The sequence below is a fragment of the Electrophorus electricus genome, chromosome 13 (assembly GCF_041902795.1).
Source record: "Electrophorus electricus isolate QZ-2024a chromosome 13, ASM4190279v1, whole genome shotgun sequence".
Taxonomy (NCBI): Eukaryota; Metazoa; Chordata; class Actinopteri; order Gymnotiformes; family Gymnotidae; genus Electrophorus; species Electrophorus electricus.
Genome location: NC_137509.1, coordinates 21,904,527 through 21,930,971, shown reverse-complemented (window position 1 = coordinate 21,930,971; position 26,445 = coordinate 21,904,527). Strand labels below are relative to the sequence as shown.

At 36.6% G+C, this 26,445-nt stretch overlaps 5 non-coding genes and 24 pseudogenes across 5 annotated transcripts; all 29 read right to left on the bottom strand.

Annotated features, from left to right (window-relative positions):
* Window positions 1–773: 773 nt before the first annotated feature.
* LOC145649550 (5S ribosomal RNA) lies at window positions 774–892 on the bottom strand (annotated as a pseudogene).
* Window positions 893–1,682: 790 nt separating this feature from the next.
* LOC145650871 (5S ribosomal RNA) lies at window positions 1,683–1,801 on the bottom strand (annotated as a pseudogene).
* Window positions 1,802–2,591: 790 nt separating this feature from the next.
* LOC145649963 (5S ribosomal RNA) lies at window positions 2,592–2,710 on the bottom strand (annotated as a pseudogene).
* Window positions 2,711–3,500: 790 nt separating this feature from the next.
* Window positions 3,501–3,619, bottom strand: LOC145646882 (5S ribosomal RNA; annotated as a pseudogene).
* Window positions 3,620–4,410: 791 nt separating this feature from the next.
* Window positions 4,411–4,529, bottom strand: LOC145643988 (5S ribosomal RNA; annotated as a pseudogene).
* A 791-nt stretch (window positions 4,530–5,320) lies between these two features.
* LOC145645153 (5S ribosomal RNA) lies at window positions 5,321–5,439 on the bottom strand (annotated as a pseudogene).
* Window positions 5,440–5,791: 352 nt separating this feature from the next.
* On the bottom strand, window positions 5,792–5,910 carry LOC145649796 (5S ribosomal RNA; annotated as a pseudogene).
* Window positions 5,911–7,014: 1,104 nt separating this feature from the next.
* On the bottom strand, window positions 7,015–7,133 carry LOC145647353 (5S ribosomal RNA). Its single transcript, XR_014116323.1, has one exon. It is a non-coding gene; the product is annotated as a 5S ribosomal RNA (ribosomal RNA).
* Window positions 7,134–7,925: 792 nt separating this feature from the next.
* LOC145647342 (5S ribosomal RNA) lies at window positions 7,926–8,044 on the bottom strand. The gene has a single exon (XR_014116322.1). It is a non-coding gene; the product is annotated as a 5S ribosomal RNA (ribosomal RNA).
* A 792-nt stretch (window positions 8,045–8,836) lies between these two features.
* On the bottom strand, window positions 8,837–8,955 carry LOC145647763 (5S ribosomal RNA; annotated as a pseudogene).
* A 792-nt stretch (window positions 8,956–9,747) lies between these two features.
* LOC145650928 (5S ribosomal RNA) lies at window positions 9,748–9,866 on the bottom strand (annotated as a pseudogene).
* A 1,104-nt stretch (window positions 9,867–10,970) lies between these two features.
* Window positions 10,971–11,089, bottom strand: LOC145647330 (5S ribosomal RNA). The gene has a single exon (XR_014116320.1). It is a non-coding gene; the product is annotated as a 5S ribosomal RNA (ribosomal RNA).
* Window positions 11,090–11,442: 353 nt separating this feature from the next.
* On the bottom strand, window positions 11,443–11,561 carry LOC145649970 (5S ribosomal RNA; annotated as a pseudogene).
* Window positions 11,562–12,353: 792 nt separating this feature from the next.
* LOC145649782 (5S ribosomal RNA) lies at window positions 12,354–12,472 on the bottom strand. Its single transcript, XR_014116624.1, has one exon. It is a non-coding gene; the product is annotated as a 5S ribosomal RNA (ribosomal RNA).
* Window positions 12,473–12,825: 353 nt separating this feature from the next.
* On the bottom strand, window positions 12,826–12,944 carry LOC145647767 (5S ribosomal RNA; annotated as a pseudogene).
* A 1,010-nt stretch (window positions 12,945–13,954) lies between these two features.
* Window positions 13,955–14,073, bottom strand: LOC145647639 (5S ribosomal RNA; annotated as a pseudogene).
* Window positions 14,074–15,083: 1,010 nt separating this feature from the next.
* LOC145647638 (5S ribosomal RNA) lies at window positions 15,084–15,202 on the bottom strand (annotated as a pseudogene).
* A 786-nt stretch (window positions 15,203–15,988) lies between these two features.
* Window positions 15,989–16,107, bottom strand: LOC145647637 (5S ribosomal RNA; annotated as a pseudogene).
* Window positions 16,108–16,897: 790 nt separating this feature from the next.
* On the bottom strand, window positions 16,898–17,016 carry LOC145643935 (5S ribosomal RNA). The gene has a single exon (XR_014116095.1). It is a non-coding gene; the product is annotated as a 5S ribosomal RNA (ribosomal RNA).
* A 790-nt stretch (window positions 17,017–17,806) lies between these two features.
* Window positions 17,807–17,925, bottom strand: LOC145649961 (5S ribosomal RNA; annotated as a pseudogene).
* Window positions 17,926–18,715: 790 nt separating this feature from the next.
* Window positions 18,716–18,834, bottom strand: LOC145646881 (5S ribosomal RNA; annotated as a pseudogene).
* A 791-nt stretch (window positions 18,835–19,625) lies between these two features.
* Window positions 19,626–19,744, bottom strand: LOC145646157 (5S ribosomal RNA; annotated as a pseudogene).
* Window positions 19,745–20,534: 790 nt separating this feature from the next.
* LOC145646880 (5S ribosomal RNA) lies at window positions 20,535–20,653 on the bottom strand (annotated as a pseudogene).
* A 790-nt stretch (window positions 20,654–21,443) lies between these two features.
* Window positions 21,444–21,562, bottom strand: LOC145649960 (5S ribosomal RNA; annotated as a pseudogene).
* Window positions 21,563–22,352: 790 nt separating this feature from the next.
* Window positions 22,353–22,471, bottom strand: LOC145649959 (5S ribosomal RNA; annotated as a pseudogene).
* A 791-nt stretch (window positions 22,472–23,262) lies between these two features.
* Window positions 23,263–23,381, bottom strand: LOC145650870 (5S ribosomal RNA; annotated as a pseudogene).
* A 791-nt stretch (window positions 23,382–24,172) lies between these two features.
* LOC145649549 (5S ribosomal RNA) lies at window positions 24,173–24,291 on the bottom strand (annotated as a pseudogene).
* Window positions 24,292–25,081: 790 nt separating this feature from the next.
* On the bottom strand, window positions 25,082–25,200 carry LOC145650868 (5S ribosomal RNA; annotated as a pseudogene).
* Window positions 25,201–25,990: 790 nt separating this feature from the next.
* Window positions 25,991–26,109, bottom strand: LOC145650867 (5S ribosomal RNA; annotated as a pseudogene).
* Between the last annotated feature and the right edge of the window lie 336 nt (window positions 26,110–26,445).

Below are 26,445 nucleotides of genomic sequence, written 5' to 3'. Positions count from 1 at the left end.
ATTTCCTAATCATAGCAAATATGATCAAAGACCAATCTGACAATTTTTTTTATTAATCCCTGCACTTGACATTCTAGAATGTTATCTTGAATGTAAATTAAATGATGCAATAAAAGCTTACAACATCTGGTATACGGAGGCACTAACAGACAGTTTTTTGATGAATCACTGCACTTCACATTCAGGCATGTGAGTTGGAGAGTAAATGAAAGTGATGCAAAAAAAACGTACAGCATCTGCTATTCCCAGGTGCTAACAGATAGTTTGAGTTAATTATTCACTGCACTTCAAATTTGAACATGATAGCTTGAACATAAATTAAAGGGATGCAATACAATCTTACAGCACCTGCTATTCCCTGGTACTAAAATATTTCTATTTAATCTGTACACTTCACATACAAGCTTGTCAGTTGCAGATTAAAGTAAAGTGATGCAACAAAAACTTACAGCATCTGCTATTCCCAGGTGCTAACAGATAGTTTTTTTAATTAATCACTGCATTTCACATCCTAGCATGTCATCTTGACAGTAAATTAAAGTGATTCAAGAGAAGCTTACAGCATCTCGTAGTCCAAGGTGCTAACAGATAGTTTTTGATGAATCACTGCACTTCACATTCAGGCATGTGAGTTGGAGAGTAAATGAAAGTGATGCAAAAAAAACTTACAGCATCTGCTATTCCCAGGTGCTAACAGATAGTTTTTTTTATTAATCACTGCACTTCACATTTGAGCATGTCAGCTTGAAAGTAAATTAAAGTGATGCAAGAAAAGCTTACAGCACCTGGTATTCCTAGGTAGGGTCCCACCTCAGTACTATCCAGGCCCAAACTTGCTTAGCTTCCAAGGTCAGATAAGATTGAGCGTTCTCAAGCTGGTGTGGCCGTAAGCCTTAAACACTTACTCAAATTTCCTAATCATAGCAAATATGATCAAAGACCAATCTGACAATTTTTTTTATTAATCCCTGCACTTGACATTCTAGAATGTTATCTTGAATGTAAATTAAATGATGCAATAAAAGCTTACAACATCTGGTATACGGAGGCACTAACAGACAGTTTTTTGATGAATCACTGCACTTCACATTCAGGCATGTGAGTTGGAGAGTAAATGAAAGTGATGCAAAAAAAACGTACAGCATCTGCTATTCCCAGGTGCTAACAGATAGTTTGAGTTAATTATTCACTGCACTTCAAATTTGAACATGATAGCTTGAACATAAATTAAAGGGATGCAATACAATCTTACAGCACCTGCTATTCCCTGGTACTAAAATATTTCTATTTAATCTGTACACTTCACATACAAGCTTGTCAGTTGCAGATTAAAGTAAAGTGATGCAACAAAAACTTACAGCATCTGCTATTCCCAGGTGCTAACAGATAGTTTTTTTAATTAATCACTGCATTTCACATCCTAGCATGTCATCTTGACAGTAAATTAAAGTGATTCAAGAGAAGCTTACAGCATCTCGTAGTCCAAGGTGCTAACAGATAGTTTTTGATGAATCACTGCACTTCACATTCAGGCATGTGAGTTGGAGAGTAAATGAAAGTGATGCCAAAAAAACTTACAGCATCTGCTATTCCCAGGTGCTAACAGATAGTTTTTTTTATTAATCACTGCACTTCACATTTGAGCATGTCAGCTTGAAAGTAAATTAAAGTGATGCAAGAAAAGCTTACAGCACCTGGTATTCCTAGGTAGGGTCCCACCTCAGTACTATCCAGGCCCAAACTTGCTTAGCTTCCAATGTCAGATGAGATTGAGCGTTCTCAAGCTGGTGTGGCCAAAAGCCTTAAAGACTTACTCAAATTTCCTAATCATAGCAAATATGATCAAAGACCAATCTGACAATTTTTTTTATTAATCCCTGCACTTGACATTCTAGAATGTTATCTTGAATGTAAATTAAATGATGCAATAAAAGCTTACAACATCTGGTATACGGAGGCACTAACAGACAGTTTTTTGATGAATCACTGCATTTCACATTCAGGCATGTGAGTTGGAGAGTAAATGAAAGTGATGCAAAAAAAACGTACAGCATCTGCTATTCCCAGGTGCTAACAGATAGTTTGAGTTAATTATTCACTGCACTTCAAATTTGAACATGATAGCTTGAACATAAATTAAAGGGATGCAATACAATCTTACAGCACCTGCTATTCCCTGGTACTAAAATATTTCTATTTAATCTGTACACTTCACATACAAGCTTGTAAGTTGCAGATTAAAGTAAAGTGATGCAACAAAAACTTACAGCATCTGCTATTCCCAGGTGCTAACAGATAGTTTTTTTAATTAATCACTGCATTTCACATCCTAGCATGTCATCTTGACAGTAAATTAAAGTGATTCAAGAGAAGCTTACAGCATCTCGTAGTCCAAGGTGCTAACAGATAGTTTTTGATGAATCACTGCACTTCACATTCAGGCATTTGAGTTGGAGAGTAAATGAAAGTGATGCAAAAAAAACTTACAGCATCTGCTATTCCCAGGTGCTAACAGATAGTTTTTTTTATTAATCACTGCACTTCACATTTGAGCATGTCAGCTTGAAAGTAAATTAAAGTGATGCAAGAAAAGCTTACAGCACCTGGTATTCCTAGGTAGGGTCCCACCTCAGTACTATCCAGGCCCAAACTTGCTTAGCTTCCAAGGTCAGATAAGATTGAGCGTTCTCAAGCTGGTGTGGCCATAAGCCTTAAACACTTACTCAAATTTCCTAATCATAGCAAATATGATCAAAGACCAATCTGACAATTTTTTTTATTAATCCCTGCACTTGACATTCTAGAATGTTATCTTGAATGTAAATTAAATGATGCAATAAAAGCTTACAACATCTGGTATACGGAGGCACTAACAGACAGTTTTTTGATGAATCACTGCACTTCACATTCAGGCATGTGAGTTGGAGAGTAAATGAAAGTGATGCAAAAAAAACGTACAGCATCTGCTATACCCAGGTGCTAACAGATAGTTTGAGTTAATTATTCACTGCACTTCAAATTTGAACATGATAGCTTGAACATAAATTAAAGGGATGCAATACAATCTTACAGCACCTGCTATTCCCTGGTACTAAAATATTTCTATTTAATCTGTACACTTCACATACAAGCTTGTCAGTTGCAGATTAAAGTAAAGTGATGCAACAAAAACTTACAGCATCTGCTATTCCCAGGTGCTAACAGATAGTTTTTTTAATTAATCACTGCATTTCACATCCTAGCATGTCATCTTGACAGTAAATTAAAGTGATTCAAGAGAAGCTTACAGCATCTCGTAGTCCAAGGTGCTAACAGATAGTTTTTGATGAATCACTGCACTTCACATTCAGGCATTTGAGTTGGAGAGTAAATGAAAGTGATGCAAAAAAAACTTACAGCATCTGCTATTCCCAGGTGCTAACAGATAGTTTTTTTTATTAATCACTGCACTTCACATTTGAGCATGTCAGCTTGAAAGTAAATTAAAGTGATGCAAGAAAAGCTTACAGCACCTGGTATTCCTAGGTAGGGTCCCACCTCAGTACTATTCAGGCCCAAACTTGCTTAGCTTCCAAGGTCAGATGAGATTGGGCGTTCTCAAGCTGGTGTGGCCGTAAGCCTTAAACACTTACTCAAATTGCCTAATCATAGCAAATATGATCAAAGACCAATCTGACAATTTTTTTTATTAATCCCTGCACTTGACATTCTAGAATGTTATCTTGAATGTAAATTAAATGATGCAATAAAAGCTTACAACATCTGGTATACGGAGGCACTAACAGACAGTTTTTTGATGAATCACTGCACTTCACATTCAGGCATGCGAGTTGGAGAGTAAATGAAAGTGATGCAAAAAAAACGTACAGCATCTGCTATTCCCAGGTGCTAACAGATAGTTTGAGTTAATTATTCACTGCACTTCAAATTTGAACATGATAGCTTGAACATAAATTAAAGGGATGCAATACAATCTTACAGCACCTGCTATTCCCTGGTACTAAAATATTTCTATTTAATCTGTACACTTCACATACAAGCTTGTCAGTTGCAGATTAAAGTAAAGTGATGCAACAAAAACTTACAGCATCTGCTATTCCCAGGTGCTAACAGATAGTTTTTTTAATTAATCACTGCATTTCACATCTTAGCATGTCATCTTGACAGTAAATTAAAGTGATGCAAGAGAAGCTTACAGCATCTCGTAGTCCAAGGTGCTAACAGACAGTTTTTTGATGATTTACTGCACTTCACATTCAGGCATGTGAGTTGGAGAGTAAATGAAAGTGATGCAAAAAAAACTTACAGCATCTGCTATTCCCAGGTGCTAACAGATAGTTTTTTTTATTAATCATTGCACTTCACATTTGAGCATGTCAGCTTGAAAGTAAATTAAAGTGATGCAAGAAAAGCTTACAGCACCTGGTATACATAGGTAGGGTCCCACCTCAGTACTATCCAGGCCCAAACTTACTTAGCTTCCAAGGTCAGATGAGATTGGGCATTCTCAAGATGGTGTGGCCGTAAGCCTTAAACACTTACTCAAATTGCCTAATCATAGCAAATATGATCAAAGACCAATCTGACAATTTTTTTTATTAATCCCTGCACTTGACATTCTAGAATGTTATCTTGAATGTAAATTAAATGATGCAATAAAAGCTTACAACATCTGGTATACGGAGGCACTAACAGACAGTTTTTTGATGAATCACTGCACTTCACATTCAGGCATGTGAGTTGGAGAGTAAATGAAAGTGATGCAAAAAAAACGTACAGCATCTGCTATTCCCAGGTGCTAACAGATAGTTTGAGTTAATTATTCACTGCACTTCAAATTTGAACATGATAGCTTGAACATAAATTAAAGGGATGCAATACAATCTTACAGCACCTGCTATTCCCTGGTACTAAAATATTTCTATTTAATCTGTACACTTCACATACAAGCTTGTCAGTTGCAGATTAAAGTAAAGTGATGCAACAAAAACTTACAGCATCTGCTATTCCCAGGTGCTAACAGATAGTTTTTTTAATTAATCACTGCATTTCACATCTTAGCATGTCATCTTGACAGTAAATTAAAGTGATGCAAGAGAAGCTTACAGCATCTCGTAGTCCAAGGTGCTAACAGACAGTTTTTTGATGATTTACTGCACTTCACATTCAGGCATGTGAGTTGGAGAGTAAATGAAAGTGATGCAAAAAAAACTTACAGCATCTGCTATTCCCAGGTGCTAACAGATAGTTTTTTTTATTAATCATTGCACTTCACATTTGAGCATGTCAGCTTGAAAGTAAATTAAAGTGATGCAAGAAAAGCTTACAGCACCTGGTATACATAGGTAGGGTCCCACCTCAGTACTATCCAGCCCCAAACTTACTTAGCTTCCAAGGTCAGATGAGATTGGGCATTCTCAAGCTGGTGTGGCCGTAAGCCTTAAACACTTACTCAAATTGCCTAATCATAGCAAATATGATCAAAGACCAATCTGACAATTTTTTTTATTAATCCCTGCAATTGACATTCTAGAATGTTATCTTGAATGTAAATTAAATGATGCAATAAAAGCTTACAACATCTGGTATACGGAGGCACTAACAGACAGTTTTTTGATGAATCACTGCACTTCACATTCAGGCATGTGAGTTGGAGAGTAAATGAAAGTGATGCAAAAAAAACTTACAGCATCTGCTATTCCCAGGTGCTAACAGATAGTTTTTTTTATTAATCACTGCACTTCACATTTGAGCATGTCAGCTTGAAAGTAAATTATAGTGATGCAAGAAAAGCTTACAGCACCTGGTATTCCTAGGTAGGGTCCCACCTCAGTACTATCCAGGCCCAAACTTGCTTAGCTTCCAAGGTTAGATGAGATTGGGCATTCTCAAGCTGGTGTGGCCGTAAGCCTTAAACTCTTACTCAAATTGCCTAATCATAGCAAATATGATCAAAGACCAATCTGACAATTTTTTTTATTAATCCCTGCACTTGACATTCTAGAATGTTATCTTGAATGTAATTAAATGATGCAATAAAAGCTTACAATACGGAGCTGGTATACGGAGGCACTAATTATTCACTGCACTTCAAATTTGAACATGATAGCTTGAACATAAATTAAAGGGATGCAAACAATCTTACAGCACCTGCTATTCCCTGGTACTAAAATTTTTCTATTTAATCTGTACACTTCACATACAAGCTTGTCAGTTGCAGATTAAAGTAAAGTGATGCAACAAAAACTTACAGCATCTGCTATTCCCAGGTGCTAACAGATAGTTTTTTTAATTAATCACTGCATTTCACATCCTAGCATGTCATCTTGACAGTAAATTAAAGTGATGCAAGAGAAGCTTACAGCATCTCGTAGTCCAAGGTGCTAACATATAGTTTTTTGATGAATCACTGCACTTCACATTCAGGCATGTGAGTTGGAGAGTAAATGAAAGTGATGCAAAAAAAACTTACAGCATCTGCTGTTCCCAGGTGCTAACAGATAGTTTAAGTTAATTATTCACTGCACTTCAAATTTGAACATGATAGCTTGAACATAAATTAAAGGGATGCAATACAATCTTACAGCACCTGCTATTCCCTGGTACTAAAATATTTCTATTTAATCTGTACACTTCACATACAAGCTTGTCAGTTGCAGATTAAAGTAAAGTGATGCAACAAAAACTTACAGCATCTGCTATTCCCAGGTGCTAACAGATAGTTTTTTTAATTAATCACTGCATTTCACATCCTAGCATGTCATCTTGACAGTAAATTAAATTGATGCGAGAGAAGCTTACAGCATCTCGTAGTCCAAGTTGCTAACAGATAGTTTTTGATGAATCACTGCACTTCACATTTAGGCACGTGAGTTGGAGAGTAAATGAAAGTGATGCAAAAAAAACTTACAGCATCTGCTATTCCCAGGTGCTAACAGATAGTTTTTTTTATTAATCACTGCACTTCACATTTGAGCATGTCAGCTTGAAAGTAAATTAAAGTGATGCAATAAAAGCTTACAGCACCTGGTATTCCTAGGTAGGGTCCCACCTCAGTACTATCCAGGCCCAAACTTGCTTAGCTTCCAAGGTCAGATGAGATTGGGCGTTGTCAAGCTGGTGTGGCCGTAAGCTTTAAACACTTACTCAAATTTCCTAATCATAGCAAATATGATCAAAGACCAATCTGACAATTTTTTTTATTAATCCCTGCACTTGACATTCTAGAATGGTATCTTGAATGTAAATTAAATGATGCAATAAAAGCTTACAACATCTGGTATACGGAGGCACTAACAGACAGTTTTTTGATGAATCACTGCACTTCACATTCAGGCATGTGAGTTGGAGAGTAAATGAAAGTGATGCAAAAAAAAACGTACAGCATCTGCTATTCCCAGGTGCTAACAGATAGTTTAAGTTAATTATTCACTGCACTTCAAATTTGAACATGATAGCTTGAACATAAATTAAAGGGATGCAATACAATCTTACAGCACCAACTATTCCCTGGTACTAAAATATTTCTATTTAATCTGTACACTTCACATACAAGCTTGTCAGTTGCAGATTAAAGTAAAGTGATGCAACAAAAACTTACAGCATCTGCTATTCCCAGGTGCTAACAGATAGTTTTTTTAATTAATCACTGCATTTCACATCTTAGCATGTCATCTTGACAGTAAATTAAAGTGATGCAAGAGAAGCTTACAGCATCTCGTAGTCCAAGGTGCTAACAGACAGTTTTTTGATGATTTACTGCACTTCACATTCAGGCATGTGAGTTGGAGAGTAAATGAAAGTGATGCAAAAAAAACTTACAGCATCTGCTATTCCCAGGTGCTAACAGATAGTTTTTTTTATTAATCACTGCACTTCACATTTGAGCATGTCAGCTTGAAAGTAAATTAAAGTGATGCAATAAAAGCTTACAGCACCTGGTATTCCTAGGTAGGGTCCCACCTCAGTACTATCCAGGCCCAAACTTGCTTAGCTTCCAAGGTCAGATGAGATTGGGCGTTGTCAAGCTGGTGTGGCCGTAAGCTTTAAACACTTACTCAAATTTCCTAATCATAGCAAATATGATCAAAGACCAATCTGACAATTTTTTTTATTAATCCCTGCACTTGACATTCTAGAATGGTATCTTGAATGTAAATTAAATGATGCAATAAAAGCTTACAACATCTGGTATACGGAGGCACTAACAGACAGTTTTTTGATGAATCACTGCACTTCACATTCAGGCATGTGAGTTGGAGAGTAAATGAAAGTGATGCAAAAAAAACCGTACAGCATCTGCTATTCCCAGGTGCTAACAGATAGTTTAAGTTAATTATTCACTGCACTTCAAATTTGAACATGATAGCTTGAACATAAATTAAAGGGATGCAATACAATCTTACAGCACCTGCTATTCCCTGGTACTAAAATATTTCTATTTAATCTGTACACTTCACATACAAGCTTGTCAGTTGCAGATTAAAGTAAAGTGATGCAACAAAAACTTACAGCATCTGCTATTCCCAGGTGCTAACAGATAGTTTTTTTAATTAATCACTGCATTTCACATCTTAGCATGTCATCTTGACAGTAAATTAAAGTGATGCAAGAGAAGCTTACAGCATCTCGTAGTCCAAGGTGCTAACAGACAGTTTTTTGATGATTTACTGCACTTCACATTCAGGCATGTGAGTTGGAGAGTAAATGAAAGTGATGCAAAAAAAACTTACAGCATCTGCTATTCCCAGGTGCTAACAGATAGCTTTTTTTATTAATCACTGCACTTCACATTTGAGCATGTCAGCTTGAAAGTAAATTAAAGTGATGCAATAAAAGCTTACAGCACCTGGTATTCCTAGGTAGGGTCCCACCTCAGTACTATCCAGGCCCAAACTTGCTTAGCTTCCAAGGTCAGATGAGATTGGGCGTTGTCAAGCTGGTGTGGCCGTAATCTTTAAACACTTACTCAAATTTCCTAATCATAGCAAATATGATCAAAGACCAATCTGACAATTTTTTTTATTAATCCCTGCACTTGACATTCTAGAATGGTATCTTGAATGTAAATTAAATGATGCAATAAAAGCTTACAACATCTGGTATACGGAGGCACTAACAGACAGTTTTTTGATGAATCACTGCACTTCACATTCAGGCATGTGAGTTGGAGAGTAAATGAAAGTGATGCAAAAAAAAACGTACAGCATCTGCTATTCCCAGGTGCTAACAGATAGTTTAAGTTAATTATTCACTGCACTTCAAATTTGAACATGATAGCTTGAACATAAATTAAAGGGATGCAATACAATCTTACAGCACCTGCTATTCCCTGGTACTAAAATATTTCTATTTAATCTGTACACTTCACATACAAGCTTGTCAGTTGCAGATTAAAGTAAAGTGATGCAACAAAAACTTACAGCATCTGCTATTCCCAGGTGCTAACAGATAGTTTTTTTAATTAATCACTGCATTTCACATCTTAGCATGTCATCTTGACAGTAAATTAAAGTGATGCAAGAGAAGCTTACAGCATCTCGTAGTCCAAGGTGCTAACAGACAGTTTTTTGATGATTTACTGCACTTCACATTCAGGCATGTGAGTTGGAGAGTAAATGAAAGTGATGCAAAAAAAACTTACAGCATCTGCTATTCCCAGGTGCTAACAGATAGCTTTTTTTATTAATCATTGCACTTCACATTTGAGCATGTCAGCTTGAAAGTAAATTAAAGTGATGCAAGAAAAGCTTACAGCACCTGGTATACATAGGTAGGGTCCCACCTCAGTACTATCCAGGCCCAAACTTACTTAGCTTCCAAGGTCAGATGAGATTGGGCATTCTCAAGCTGGTGTGGCCGTAAGCCTTAAACACTTACTCAAATTGCCTAATCATAGCAAATATGATCAAAGACCAATCTGACAATTTTTTTTATTAATCCCTGCACTTGACATTCTAGAATGTTATCTTGAATGTAATTAAATGATGCATTAAAAGCTTACAATACGGAGCTGGTATACGGAGGCACTAATTATTCACTGCACTTCAAATTTGAACATGATAGCTTGAACATAAATTAAAGGGATGCAAACAATCTTACAGCACCTGCTATTCCCTGGTACTAAAATTTTTCTATTTAATCTGTACACTTCACATACAAGCTTGTCAGTTGCAGATTAAAGTAAAGTGATGCAACAAAAACTTACAGCATCTGCTATTCCCAGGTGCTAACAGATAGTTTTTTTAATTAATCACTGCATTTCACATCCTAGCATGTCATCTTGACAGTAAATTAAAGTGATGCAAGAGAAGCTTACAGCATCTCGTAGTCCAAGGTGCTAACATATAGTTTTTTGATGAATCACTGCACTTCACATTCAGGCATGTGAGTTGGAGAGTAAATGAAAGTGATGCAAAAAAAACTTACAGCATCTGCTGTTCCCAGGTGCTAACAGATAGTTTAAGTTAATTATTCACTGCACTTCAAATTTGAACATGATAGCTTGAACATAAATTAAAGGGATGCAATACAATCTTACAGCACCTGCTATTCCCTGGTACTAAAATATTTCTATTTAATCTGTACACTTCACATACAAGCTTGTCAGTTGCAGATTAAAGTAAAGTGATGCAACAAAAACTTACAGCATCTGCTATTCCCAGGTGCTAACAGATAGTTTTTTTAATTAATCACTGCATTTCACATCCTAGCATGTCATCTTGACAGTAAATTAAATTGATGCGAGAGAAGCTTACAGCATCTCGTAGTCCAAGTTGCTAACAGATAGTTTTTGATGAATCACTGCACTTCACATTTAGGCACGTGAGTTGGAGAGTAAATGAAAGTGATGCAAAAAAAACTTACAGCATCTGCTATTCCCAGGTGCTAACAGACAGTTTTTTTTATTAATCACTGCACTTCACATTTGAGCATGTCAGCTTGAAAGTAAATTAAAGTGATGCAAGAAAAGCTTACAGCACCTGGTATTCCTAGGTAGGGTCCCACCTCAGTACTATCCAGGCCCAAACTTGCTTAGCTTCCAAGGTCAGATGAGATTGGGCGTTGTCAAGCTGGTGTGGCCGTAAGCTTTAAACACTTACTCAAATTTCCTAATCATAGCAAATATGATCAAAGACCAATCTGACAATTTTTTTTATTAATCCCTGCACTTGACATTCTAGAATGGTATCTTGAATGTAAATTAAATGATGCAATAAAAGCTTACAACATCTGGTATACGGAGGCACTAACAGACAGTTTTTTGATGAATCACTGCACTTCACATTCAGGCATGTGAGTTGGAGAGTAAATGAAAGTGATGCAAAAAAAACTTACAGCATCGGCTATTCCCAGGTGCTAACAGATAGTTTTTTTTTAATAATCACTGCACTTCACATTTGAGCATGTCAGCTTGAAAGTAAATTAAAGTGATGCAAGAAGAGCTTTCAGCACCTGGTATTCCTAGGTAGAGTCCCACCTCAGTACTATCCAAGCCCAAACTTGCTTAGCTTCCAAGGTCAGATGAGATTGGGCGTTCTCAAGCTGGTGTGGCCGTAAACCTTAAACACTTACTCAAATTGCGTAATCATAGCAAATATGATCAAAGACCAATCTGACAATTTTTTTTATTAATCCCTGCACTTGACATTCTAGAATGTTATCTTGAATGTAAATTAAATGATGCAATTAAAGGCTTACAACATCTGGTATACGGAGGCACTAACAGACAGTTTTTTGATGAATCACTGCACTTCACATTCAGGCATGTGAGTTGGAGAGTAAATGAAAGTGATGCAAAAAAAAACGTACAGCATCTGCTATTCCCAGGTGCTAACAGATAGTTTAAGTTAATTATTCACTGCACTTCAAATTTGAACATGATAGCTTGAACATAAATTAAAGGGATGCAATACAATCTTACAGCACCTGCTATTCCCTGGTACTAAAATATTTCTATTTAATCTGTACACTTCACATACAAGCTTGTCAGTTGCAGATTAAAGTAAAGTGATGCAACAAAAACTTACAGCATCTGCTATTCCCAGGTGCTAACAGATAGTTTTTTTAATTAATCACTGTATTTCACATCCTAGCATGTCATCTTGACAGTAAATTAAATTGATGCGAGAGAAGCTTACAGCATCTCGTAGTCCAAGTTGCTAACAGATAGTTTTTGATGAATCACTGCACTTCACATTTAGGCACGTGAGTTGGAGAGTAAATGAAAGTGATGCAAAAAAAACTTACAGCATCTGCTATTCCCAGGTGCTAACAGATAGTTTTTTTTATTAATCACTGCACTTCACATTTGAGCATGTCAGCTTGAAAGTAAATTAAAGTGATGCAATAAAAGCTTACAGCACCTGGTATTCCTAGGTAGGGTCCCACCTCAGTACTATCCAGGCCCAAACTTGCTTAGCTTCCAAGGTCAGATGAGATTGGGCGTTCTCAAGCTGGTGTGGCCGTAAGCTTTAAACACTTACTCAAATTTCCTAATCATAGCAAATATGATCAAAGACCAATCTGACAATTTTTTTTATTAATCCCTGCACTTGACATTCTAGAATGGTATCTTGAATGTAAATTAAATGATGCAATAAAAGCTTACAACATCTGGTATACGGAGGCACTAACAGACAGTTTTTTGATGAATCACTGCACTTCACATTCAGGCATGTGAGTTGGAGAGTAAATGAAAGTGATGCAAAAAAAACTTACAGCATCGGCTATTCCCAGGTGCTAACAGATAGTTTTTTTTTAATAATCACTGCACTTCACATTTGAGCATGTCAGCTTGAAAGTAAATTAAAGTGATGCAAGAAGAGCTTACAGCACCTGGTATTCCTAGGTAGAGTCCCACCTCAGTACTATCCAGACCCAAACTTGCTTAGCTTCCAAGGTCAGATGAGATTGGGCGTTCTCAAGCTGGTGTGGCCGTAAGCCTTAAACACTTACTCAAATTGCCTAATCATAGCAAATATGATCAAAGACCAATCTGACAATTTTTTTATTAATCCCTGCACTTGACATTCTAGAATGTTATCTTGAATGTAAATTAAATGATGCAATAAAAGCTTACAACATCTGGTATACGGAGGCACTAACAGACAGTTTTTTGATGAATCACTGCACTTCACATTCAGGCATTTGAGTTGGAGAGTAAATGAAAGTGATGCAAAAAAAAACGTACAGCATCTGCTATTCCCAGGTGCTAACAGATAGTTTAAGTTAATTATTCACTGCACTTCAAATTTGAACATGATAGCTTGAACATAAATTAAAGGGATGCAATACAATCTTACAGCACCTGCTATTCCCTGGTACTAAAATATTTCTATTTAATCTGTACACTTCACATACAAGCTTGTCAGTTGCAGATTAAAGTAAAGTGATGCAACAAAAACTTACAGCATCTGCTATTCCCAGGTGCTAACAGATAGTTTTTTTAATTAATCACTGCATTTCACATCCTAGCATGTCATCTTGACAGTAAATTAAATTGATGCGAGAGAAGCTTACAGCATCTCGTAGTCCAAGGTGCTAACAGATAGTTTTTGATGAATCACTGCACTTCACATTCAGGCACGTGAGTTGGAGAGTAAATGAAAGTGATGCAAAAAAAACTTACAGCATCTGCTATTCCCAGGTGCTAACAGATAGTTTTTTTAATTAATCACTGCATTTCACATCCTAGCATGTCATCTTGACAGTAAATTAAAGTGATTCAAGAGAATCTTACAGCATCTCGTAGTCCAAGGTGCTAACAGATAGTTTTTGATGAATCACTGCACTTCACATTCAGGCATGTGAGTTGGAGAGTAAATGAAAGTGATGCAAAAAAAACTTACAGCATCTGCTATTCCCAGGTGCTAACAGATAGTTTTTTTTATTAATCACTGCACTTCACATTTGAGCATGTCAGCTTGAAAGTAAATTAAAGTGATGCAAGAAAAGCTTACAGCACCTGGTATTCCTAGGTAGGGTCCCACCTCAGTACTATCCAGGCCCAAACTTGCTTAGCTTCCAAGGTCAGATGAGATTGGGCGTTCTCAAGCTGGCGTGGCCGTAAGCTTTAAACACTTACTCAAATTGCCTAATCATAGCAAATATGATCAAAGACCAATCTGACAATTTTTTTATTAATCCCTGCACTTGACATTCTAGAATGTTATCTTGAATGTAAATTAAATGATGCAATAAAAGCTTACAACATCTGGTATACGGAGGCACTAACAGACAGTTTTTTGATGAATCACTGCACTTCACATTCAGGCATTTGAGTTGGAGAGTAAATGAAAGTGATGCAAAAAAAAACGTACAGCATCTGCTATTCCCAGGTGCTAACAGATAGTTTAAGTTAATTATTCACTGCACTTCAAATTTGAACATGATAGCTTGAACATAAATTAAAGGGATGCAATACAATCTTACAGCACCTGCTATTCCCTGGTACTAAAATATTTCTATTTAATCTGTACACTTCACATACAAGCTTGTCAGTTGCAGATTAAAGTAAAGTGATGCAACAAAAACTTACAGCATCTGCTATTCCCAGGTGCTAACAGATAGTTTTTTTAATTAATCACTGCATTTCACATCCTAGCATGTCATCTTGACAGTAAATTAAATTGATGCGAGAGAAGCTTACAGCATCTCGTAGTCCAAGGTGCTAACAGATAGTTTTTGATGAATCACTGCACTTCACATTCAGGCACGTGAGTTGGAGAGTAAATGAAAGTGATGCAAAAAAAACTTACAGCATCTGCTATTCCCAGGTGCTAACAGATAGTTTTTTTAATTAATCACTGCATTTCACATCCTAGCATGTCATCTTGACAGTAAATTAAAGTGATTCAAGAGAATCTTACAGCATCTCGTAGTCCAAGGTGCTAACAGATAGTTTTTGATGAATCACTGCACTTCACATTCAGGCATGTGAGTTGGAGAGTAAATGAAAGTGATGCAAAAAAAACTTACAGCATCTGCTATTCCCAGGTGCTAACAGATAGTTTTTTTTATTAATCACTGCACTTCACATTTGAGCATGTCAGCTTGAAAGTAAATTAAAGTGATGCAATAAAAGCTTACAGCACCTGGTATTCCTAGGTAGGGTCCCACCTCAGTACTATCCAGGCCCAAACTTGCTTAGCTTCCAAGGTCAGATGAGATTGGGCGTTCTCAAGCTGGCGTGGCCGTAAGCTTTAAACACTTACTCAAATTTCCTAATCATAGCAAATATGATCAAAGACCAATCTGACAATTTTTTTTATTAATCCCTGCACTTGACATTCTAGAATGGTATCTTGAATGTAAATTAAATGATGCAATAAAAGCTTACAACATCTGGTATACGGAGGCACTAACAGACAGTTTTTTGATGAATCACTGCACTTCACATTCAGGCATGTGAGTTGGAGAGTAAATGAAAGTGATGCAAAAAAAACTTACAGCATCGGCTATTCCCAGGTGCTAACAGATAGTTTAAGTTAATTATTCACTGCACTTTAAATTTGAACATGATAGCTTGAACATAAATTAAAGGGATGCAATACAATCTTACAGCACCTGCTATTCCCTGGTACTAAAATATTTCTATTTAATCTGTACACTTCACATACAAGCTTGTCAGTTGCAGATTAAAGTAAAGTGATGCAACAAAAACTTACAGCATCTGCTATTCCCAGGTGCTAACAGATAGTTTTTTTAATCACTGCATTTCACATCCTAGCATGTCATCTTGACAGTAAATTAAATTGATGCCAGAGAAGCTTACAGCATCTCGTAGTCCAAGTTGCTAACAGATAGTTTTTGATGAATCACTGCACTTCACATTTAGGCACGTGAGTTGGAGAGTAAATGAAAGTGATGCAAAAAAAACTTACAGCATCTGCTATTCCCAGGTGCTAACAGATAGTTTTTTTTATTAATCACTGCGCTTCACATTTGAGCATGTCAGCTTGAAAGTAAATTAAAGTGATGCAATAAAAGCTTACAGCACCTGGTATTCCTAGGTAGGGTCCCACCTCAGTACTATCCAGGCCCAAACTTGCTTAGCTTCCAAGGTCAGATGAGATTGGGCGTTCTCAAGCTGGCGTGGCCGTAAGCTTTAAACACTTACTCAAATTGCCTAATCATAGCAAATATGATCAAAGACCAATCTGACAATTTTTTTATTAATCCCTGCACTTGACATTCTAGAATGTTATCTTGAATGTAAATTAAATGATGCAATAAAAGCTTACAACATCTGGTATACGGAGGCACTAACAGACAGTTTTTTGATGAATCACTGCACTTCACATTCAGGCATGTGAGTTGGAGAGTAAATGAAAGTGATGCAAAAAAAAACGTACAGCATCTGCTATTCCCAGGTGCTAACAGATAGTTTAAGTTAATTATTCACTGCACTTCAAATTTGAACATGATAGCTTGAACATAAATTAAAGGGATGCAATACAATCTTACAGCACCTGCTATTCCCTGGTACTAAAATATTTCTATTTAATCTGTACACTTCACATACAAGCTTGTCAGTTGCAGATTAAAGTAAAGTGATGCAACAAAAACTTACAGCATCTGCTATTCCCAGGTGCTAACAGATAGTTTTTTTAATTAATCACTGCATTTCACATCCTAGCATGTCATCTTGACAGTAAATTAAAGTGATTCAAGAGAAGCTTACAGCATCTCGTAGTCCAAGGTGCTAACAGATAGTTTTTGATGAATCACTGCACTTCACATTTAGGCACGTGAGTTGGAGAGTAAATGAAAGTGATGCAAAAAAAACTTACAGCATCTGCTATTCCCAGGTGCTAACAGATAGTTTTTTTTATTAATCACTGCACTTCACATTTGAGCATGTCAGCTTAAAAGTAAATTAAAGTGATGCAATAAAAGCTTACAGCACCTGGTATTCCTAGGTAGGGTCCCACCTCAGTACTATCCAGGCCCAAACTTGCTTAGCTTCCAAGGTCAGATGAGATTGGGCGTTCTCAAGCTGGTGTGGCTGTAAGCCTTAAACACTTACTCAAATTGCCTAATCATAGCAAATATGATCAAAGACCAATCTGACAATTTTTTTTATTAATCCCTGCACTTGACATTCTAGAATGTTATCTTGAATGTAAATTAAATGATGCAATAAAAGCTTACAACATCTGGTATACGGAGGCACTAACAGACAGTTTTTTGATGAATCACTGCACTTCACATTCAGGCATGTGAGTTGGAGAGTAAATGAAAGTGATGCATAAAAAACTTACAGCATCTGCTATTCCCAGGTGCTAACAGATAGTTTGAGTTAATTATTCACTGCACTTCAAATTTGAACATGATAGCTTGAACATAAATTAAAGGGATGCAATACAATCTTACAGCACCTGCTATTCCCTGGTACTAAAATATTTCTATTTAATCTGTACACTTCACATACAAGCTTGTCAGTTGCAGATTAAAGTAAAGTGATGCAACAAAAACTTACAGCATCTGCTATTCCCAGGTGCTAACAGATAGTTTTTTTAATTAATCACTGCATTTCACATCCTAGCATGTCATCTTGACAGTAAATTAAAGTGATTCAAGAGAAGCTTACAGCATCTCGTAGTCCAAGGTGCTAACAGATAGTTTTTGATGAATCACTGCACTTCACATTCAGGCATTTGAGTTGGAGAGTAAATGAAAGTGATGCAAAAAAAACTTACAGCATCTGCTATTCCCAGGTGCTAACAGATAGTTTTTTTTATTAATCACTGCACTTCACATTTGAGCATGTCAGCTTGAAAGTAAATTAAAGTGATGCAAGAAAAGCTTACAGCACCTGGTATTCCTAGGTAGGGTCCCACCTCAGTACTATCCAGGCCCAAACTTGCTTAGCTTCCAAGGTCAGATAAGATTGAGCGTTCTCAAGCTGGTGTGGCCATAAGCCTTAAACACTTACTCAAATTTCCTAATCATAGCAAATATGATCAAAGACCAATCTGACAATTTTTTTTATTAATCCCTGCACTTGACATTCTAGAATGTTATCTTGAATGTAAATTAAATGATGCAATAAAAGCTTACAACATCTGGTATACGGAGGCACTAACAGACAGTTTTTTGATGAATCACTGCACTTCACATTCAGGCATGTGAGTTGGAGAGTAAATGAAAGTGATGCAAAAAAAACGTACAGTATCTGCTATTCCCAGGTGCTAACAGATAGTTTGAGTTAATTATTCACTGCACTTCAAATTTGAACATGATAGCTTGAACATAAATTAAAGGGATGCAATACAATCTTACAGCACCTGCTATTCCCTGGTACTAAAATATTTCTATTTAATCTGTACACTTCACATACAAGCTTGTCAGTTGCAGATTAAAGTAAAGTGATGCAACAAAAACTTACAGCATCTGCTATTCCCAGGTGCTAACAGATAGTTTTTTTAATTAATCACTGCATTTCACATCCTAGCATGTCATCTTGACAGTAAATTAAAGTGATTCAAGAGAAGCTTACAGCATCTCGTAGTCCAAGGTGCTAACAGATAGTTTTTGATGAATCACTGCACTTCACATTCAGGCATTTGAGTTGGAGAGTAAATGAAAGTGATGCAAAAAAAACTTACAGCATCTGCTATTCCCAGGTGCTAACAGATAGTTTTTTTTATTAATCACTGCACTTCACATTTGAGCATGTCAGCTTGAAAGTAAATTAAAGTGATGCAAGAAAAGCTTACAGCACCTGGTATTCCTAGGTAGGGTCCCACCTCAGTACTATTCAGGCCCAAACTTGCTTAGCTTCCAAGGTCAGATGAGATTGGGCGTTCTCAAGCTGGTGTGGCCGTAAGCCTTAAACACTTACTCAAATTGCCTAATCATAGCAAATATGATCAAAGACCAATCTGACAATTTTTTTTATTAATCCCTGCACTTGACATTCTAGAATGTTATCTTGAATGTAAATTAAATGATGCAATAAAAGCTTACAACATCTGGTATACGGAGGCACTAACAGACAGTTTTTTGATGAATCACTGCACTTCACATTCAGGCATGCGAGTTGGAGAGTAAATGAAAGTGATGCAAAAAAAACGTACAGCATCTGCTATTCCCAGGTGCTAACAGATAGTTTGAGTTAATTATTCACTGCACTTCAAATTTGAACATGATAGCTTGAACATAAATTAAAGGGATGCAATACAATCTTACAGCACCTGCTATTCCCTGGTACTAAAATATTTCTATTTAATCTGTACACTTCACATACAAGCTTGTCAGTTGCAGATTAAAGTAAAGTGATGCAACAAAAACTTACAGCATCTGCTATTCCCAGGTGCTAACAGATAGTTTTTTTAATTAATCACTGCATTTCACATCTTAGCATGTCATCTTGACAGTAAATTAAAGTGATGCAAGAGAAGCTTACAGCATCTCGTAGTCCAAGGTGCTAACAGACAGTTTTTTGATGATTTACTGCACTTCACATTCAGGCATGTGAGTTGGAGAGTAAATGAAAGTGATGCAAAAAAAACTTACAGCATCTGCTATTCCCAGGTGCTAACAGATAGTTTTTTTTATTAATCATTGCACTTCACATTTGAGCATGTCAGCTTGAAAGTAAATTAAAGTGATGCAAGAAAAGCTTACAGCACCTGGTATACATAGGTAGGGTCCCACCTCAGTACTATCCAGGCCCAAACTTACTTAGCTTCCAAGGTCAGATGAGATTGGGCATTCTCAAGCTTTTGTGGCCGTAAGCCTTAAACACTTACTCAAATTGCCTAATCATAGCAAATATGATCAAAGACCAATCTGACAATTTTTTTTATTAATCCCTGCACTTGACATTCTAGAATGTTATCTTGAATGTAAATTAAATGATGCAATAAAAGCTTACAACATCTGGTATACGGAGGCACTAACAGACAGTTTTTTGATGAATCACTGCACTTCACATTCAGGCATGTGAGTTGGAGAGTAAATGAAAGTGAAGCAAAAAAAACGTACAGCATCTGCTATTCCCAGGTGCTAACAGATAGTTTGAGTTAATTATTCACTGCACTTCAAATTTGAACATGATAGCTTGAACATAAATTAAAGGGATGCAATACAATCTTACAGCACCTGCTATTCCCTGGTACTAAAATATTTCTATTTAATCTGTACACTTCACATACAAGCTTGTCAGTTGCAGATTAAAGTAAAGTGATGCAACAAAAACTTACAGCATCTGCTATTCCCAGGTGCTAACAGATAGTTTTTTTAATTAATCACTGCATTTCACATCCTAGCATGTCATCTTGACAGTAAATTAAAGTGATTCAAGAGAAGCTTACAGCATCTCGTAGTCCAAGGTGCTAAGAGATAGTTTTTGATGAATCACTGCACTTCACATTCAGGCATTTGAGTTGGAGAGTAAATGAAAGTGATGCAAAAAAAACTTACAGCATCTGCTATTCCCAGGTGCTAACAGATAGTTTTTTTTATTAATCACTGCACTTCACATTTGAGCATGTCAGCTTGAAAGTAAATTAAAGTGATGCAAGAAAAGCTTACAGCACCTGGTATTCCTAGGTAGGGTCCCACCTCAGTACTATTCAGGCCCAAACTTGCTTAGCTTCCAAGGTCAGATGAGATTGGGCGTTCTCAAGCTGGTGTGGCCGTAAGCATTAAACACTTACTCAAATTGCCTAATCATAGCAAATATGATCAAAGACCAATCTGACAATTTTTTTTATTAATCCCTGCACTTGACATTCTAGAATGTTATCTTGAATGTAAATTAAATGATGCAATAAAAGCTTACAACATCTGGTATACGGAGGCACTAACAGACAGTTTTTTGATGAATCACTGCACTTCACATTCAGGCATGCGAGTTGGAGAGTAAATGAAAGTGATGCAAAAAAAATGTACAGCATCTGCTATTCCCAGGTGCTAACAGATAGTTTGAGTTAATTATTCACTGCACTTCAAATTTGAACATGATAGCTTGAACATAAATTAAAGGGATGCAATACAATCTTACAGCACCTGCTATTCCCTGGTACTAAAATATTTCTATTTAATCTGTACACTTCACATACAAGCTTGTCAGTTGCAGATTAAAATAAAGTGATGCAACAAAAACTTACAGCATCTGCTATTCCCAGGTGCTAACAGATAGTTTTTTTAATTAATCACTGCATTTCACATCCTAGCATGTCATCTTGACAGTAAATTAAAGTGATTCAAGAGAAGCTTACAGCATCTCGTAGTCCAAGGTGCTAACAGATAGTTTTTGATGAATCACTGCACTTCACATTCAGGCATTTGAGTTGGAGAGTAAATGAAAGTGATGCAAAAAAAACTTACAGCATCTGCTATTCCCAGGTGCTAACAGATAGTTTTTTTTATTAATCACTGCACTTCACATTTGAGCATGTCAGCTTGAAAGTAAATTAAAGTGATGCAAGAAAAGCTTACAGCACCTGGTATTCCTAGGTAGGGTCCCACCTCAGTACTATCCAGGCCCAAACTTGCTTAGCTTCCAAGGTCAGATAAGATTGAGCGTTCTCAAGCTGGTGTGGCCATAAGCCTTAAACACTTACTCAAATTTCCTAATCATAGCAAATATGATCAAAGACCAATCTGACAATTTTTTTTATTAATCCCTGCACTTGACATTCTAGAATGTTATCTTGAATGTAAATTAAATGATGCAATAAAAGCTTACAACATCTGGTATACGGAGGCACTAACAGACAGTTTTTTGATGAATCACTGCACTTCACATTCAGGCATGTGAGTTGGAGAGTAAATGAAAGTGATGCAAAAAAAACGTACAGCATCTGATATTCCCAGGTGCTAACAGATAGTTTGAGTTAATTATTCACTGCACTTCAAATTTGAACATGATAGCTTGAACATAAATTAAAGGGATGCAATACAATCTTACAGCACCTGCTATTCCCTGGTACTAAAATATTTCTATTTAATCTGTACACTTCACATACAAGCTTGTCAGTTGCAGATTAAAGTAAAGTGATGCAACAAAAACTTACAGCATCTGCTATTCCCAGGTGCTAACAGATAGTTTTTTTAATTAATCACTGCATTTCACATCCTAGCATGTCATCTTGACAGTAAATTAAAGTGATTCAAGAGAAGCTTACAGCATCTCGTAGTCCAAGGTGCTAACAGATAGTTTTTGATGAATCACTGCACTTCACATTCAGGCATTTGAGTTGGAGAGTAAATGAAAGTGATGCAAAAAAAACTTACAGCATCTGCTATTCCCAGGTGCTAACAGATAGTTTTTTTTATTAATCACTGCACTTCACATTTGAGCATGTCAGCTTGAAAGTAAATTAAAGTGATGCAAGAAAAGCTTACAGCACCTGGTATTCCTAGGTAGGGTCCCACCTCAGTACTATCCAGGCCCAAACTTGCTTAGCTTCCAAGGTCAGATAAGATTGAGCGTTCTCAAGCTGGTGTGGCCATAAGCCTTAAACACTTACTCAAATTTCCTAATCATAGCAAATATGATCAAAGACCAATCTGACAATTTTTTTTATTAATCCCTGCACTTGACATTCTAGAATGTTATCTTGAATGTAAATTAAATGATGCAATAAAAGCTTACAACATCTGGTATACGGAGGCACTAACAGACAGTTTTTTGATGAATCACTGCACTTCACATTGAGGCATGCGAGTTGGAGAGTAAATGAAAGTGATGCAAAAAAAACGTACAGCATCTGCTATTCCCAGGTGCTAACAGATAGTTTGAGTTAATTATTCACTGCACTTCAAATTTGAACATGATAGCTTGAACATAAATTAAAGGGATGCAATACAATCTTACAGCACCTGCTATTCCCTGGTACTAAAATATTTCTATTTAATCTGCACACTTCACATACAAGCTTGTCAGTTGCAGATTAAAGTAAAGTGATGCAAAAAAAACTTACAGCATCTGCTATTCCCAGGTGCTAACAGATAGTTTTTTTAATTAATCACTGCATTTCACATCCTAGCATGTCATCTTGACAGTAAATTAAAGTGATGCAAGAGAAGCTTACAGCATCTCGTAGTCCAAGGTGCTAACAGACAGTTTTTTGATGATTTACTGCACTTCACATTCAGGCATGTGAGTTGGAGAGTAAATGAAAGTGATGCAAAAAAAACTTACAGCATCTGCTATTCCCAGGTGCTAACAGATAGTTTTTTTTATTAATCACTGCACTTCACATTTGAGCATGTCAGCTTGAAAGTAAATTAAAGTGATGCAAGAAAAGCTTACAGCACCTGGTATTCCTAGGTAGGGTCCCACCTCAGTACTATCCAGGCCCAAACTTGCTTAGCTTCCAATGTCAGATGAGATTGAGCGTTCTCAAGCTGGTGTGGCCAAAAGCCTTAAAGACTTACTCAAATTTCCTAATCATAGCAAATATGATCAAAGACCAATCTGACAATTTTTTTTATTAATCCCTGCACTTGACATTCTAGAATGTTATCTTGAATGTAAATTAAATGATGCAATAAAAGCTTACAACATCTGGTATACGGAGGCACTAACAGACAGTTTTTTGATGAATCACTGCATTTCACATTCAGGCATGTGAGTTGGAGAGTAAATGAAAGTGATGCAAAAAAAACGTACAGCATCTGCTATTCCCAGGTGCTAACAGATAGTTTGAGTTAATTATTCACTGCACTTCAAATTTGAACATGATAGCTTGAACATAAATTAAAGGGATGCAATACAATCTTACAGCACCTGCTATTCCCTGGTACTAAAATATTTCTATTTAATCTGTACACTTCACATACAAGCTTGTCAGTTGCAGATTAAAGTAAAGTGATGCAACAAAAACTTACAGCATCTGCTATTCCCAGGTGCTAACAGATAGTTTTTTTAATTAATCACTGCATTTCACATCCTAGCATGTCATCTTGACAGTAAATTAAAGTGATTCAAGAGAAGCTTACAGCATCTCGTAGTCCAAGGTGCTAACAGATAGTTTTTGATGAATCACTGCACTTCACATTCAGGCATGTGAGTTGGAGAGTAAATGAAAGTGATGCAAAAAAAAACTTACAGCATCTGCTATTCCCAGGTGCTAACAGATAGTTTTTTTTATTAATCACTGCACTTCACATTTGAGCATGTCAGCTTGAAAGTAAATTAAAGTGATGCAAGAAAAGCTTACAGCACCTGGTATTCCTAGGTAGGGTCCCACCTCAGTACTATCCAGGCCCAAACTTGCTTAGCTTCCAAGGTCAGATAAGATTGAGCGTTCTCAAGCTGGTGTGGCCGTAAGCCTTAAACACTTACTCAAATTTCCTAATCATAGCAAATATGATCAAAGACCAATCTGACAATTTTTTTTATTAATCCCTGCACTTGACATTCTAGAATGTTATCTTGAATGTAAATTAAATGATGCAATAAAAGCTTACAACATCTGGTATACGGAGGCACTAACAGACAGTTTTTTGATGAATCACTGCACTTCACATTCAGGCATGTGAGTTGGAGAGTAAATGAAAGTGATGCAAAAAAAACGTACAGCATCTGCTATTCCCAGGTGCTAACAGATAGTTTGAGTTAATTATTCACTGCACTTCAAATTTGAACATGATAGCTTGAACATAAATTAAAGGGATGCAATACAATCTTACAGCACCTGCTATTCCCTGGTACTAAAATATTTCTATTTAATCTGTACACTTCACATACAAGCTTGTCAGTTGCAGATTAAAGTAAAGTGATGCAACAAAAACTTACAGCATCTGCTATTCCCAGGTGCTAACAGATAGTTTTTTTAATTAATCACTGCATTTCACATCCTAGCATGTCATCTTGACAGTAAATTAAAGTGATTCAAGAGAAGCTTACAGCATCTCGTAGTCCAAGGTGCTAACAGATAGTTTTTGATGAATCACTGCACTTCACATTCAGGCATGTGAGTTGGAGAGTAAATGAAAGTGATGCCAAAAAAACTTACAGCATCTGCTATTCCCAGGTGCTAACAGATAGTTTTTTTTATTAATCACTGCACTTCACATTTGAGCATGTCAGCTTGAAAGTAAATTAAAGTGATGCAAGAAAAGCTTACAGCACCTGGTATTCCTAGGTAGGGTCCCACCTCAGTACTATCCAGGCCCAAACTTGCTTAGCTTCCAATGTCAGATGAGATTGAGCGTTCTCAAGCTGGTGTGGCCAAAAGCCTTAAAGACTTACTCAAATTTCCTAATCATAGCAAATATGATCAAAGACCAATCTGACAATTTTTTTTATTAATCCCTGCACTTGACATTCTAGAATGTTATCTTGAATGTAAATTAAATGATGCAATAAAAGCTTACAACATCTGGTATACGGAGGCACTAACAGACAGTTTTTTGATGAATCACTGCATTTCACATTCAGGCATGTGAGTTGGAGAGTAAATGAAAGTGATGCAAAAAAAACGTACAGCATCTGCTATTCCCAGGTGCTAACAGATAGTTTGAGTTAATTATTCACTGCACTTCAAATTTGAACATGATAGCTTGAACATAAATTAAAGGGATGCAATACAATCTTACAGCACCTGCTATTCCCTGGTACTAAAATATTTCTATTTAATCTGTACACTTCACATACAAGCTTGTCAGTTGCAGATTAAAGTAAAGTGATGCAACAAAAACTTACAGCATCTGCTATTCCCAGGTGCTAACAGATAGTTTTTTTAATTAATCACTGCATTTCACATCCTAGCATGTCATCTTGACAGTAAATTAAAGTGATTCAAGAGAAGCTTACAGCATCTCGTAGTCCAAGGTGCTAACAGATAGTTTTTGATGAATCACTGCACTTCACATTCAGGCATGTGAGTTGGAGAGTAAATGAAAGTGATGCCAAAAAAACTTACAGCATCTGCTATTCCCAGGTGCTAACAGATAGTTTTTTTTATTAATCACTGCACTTCACATTTGAGCATGTCAGCTTGAAAGTAAATTAAAGTGATGCAAGAAAAGCTTACAGCACCTGGTATTCCTAGGTAGGGTCCCACCTCAGTACTATCCAGGCCCAAACTTGCTTAGCTTCCAATGTCAGATGAGATTGAGCGTTCTCAAGCTGGTGTGGCCAAAAGCCTTAAAGACTTACTCAAATTTCCTAATCATAGCAAATATGATCAAAGACCAATCTGACAATTTTTTTTATTAATCCCTGCACTTGACATTCTAGAATGTTATCTTGAATGTAAATTAAATGATGCAATAAAAGCTTACAACATCTGGTATACGGAGGCACTAACAGACAGTTTTTTGATGAATCACTGCATTTCACATTCAGGCATGTGAGTTGGAGAGTAAATGAAAGTGATGCAAAAAAAACGTACAGCATCTGCTATTCCCAGGTGCTAACAGATAGTTTGAGTTAATTATTCACTGCACTTCAAATTTGAACATGATAGCTTGAACATAAAT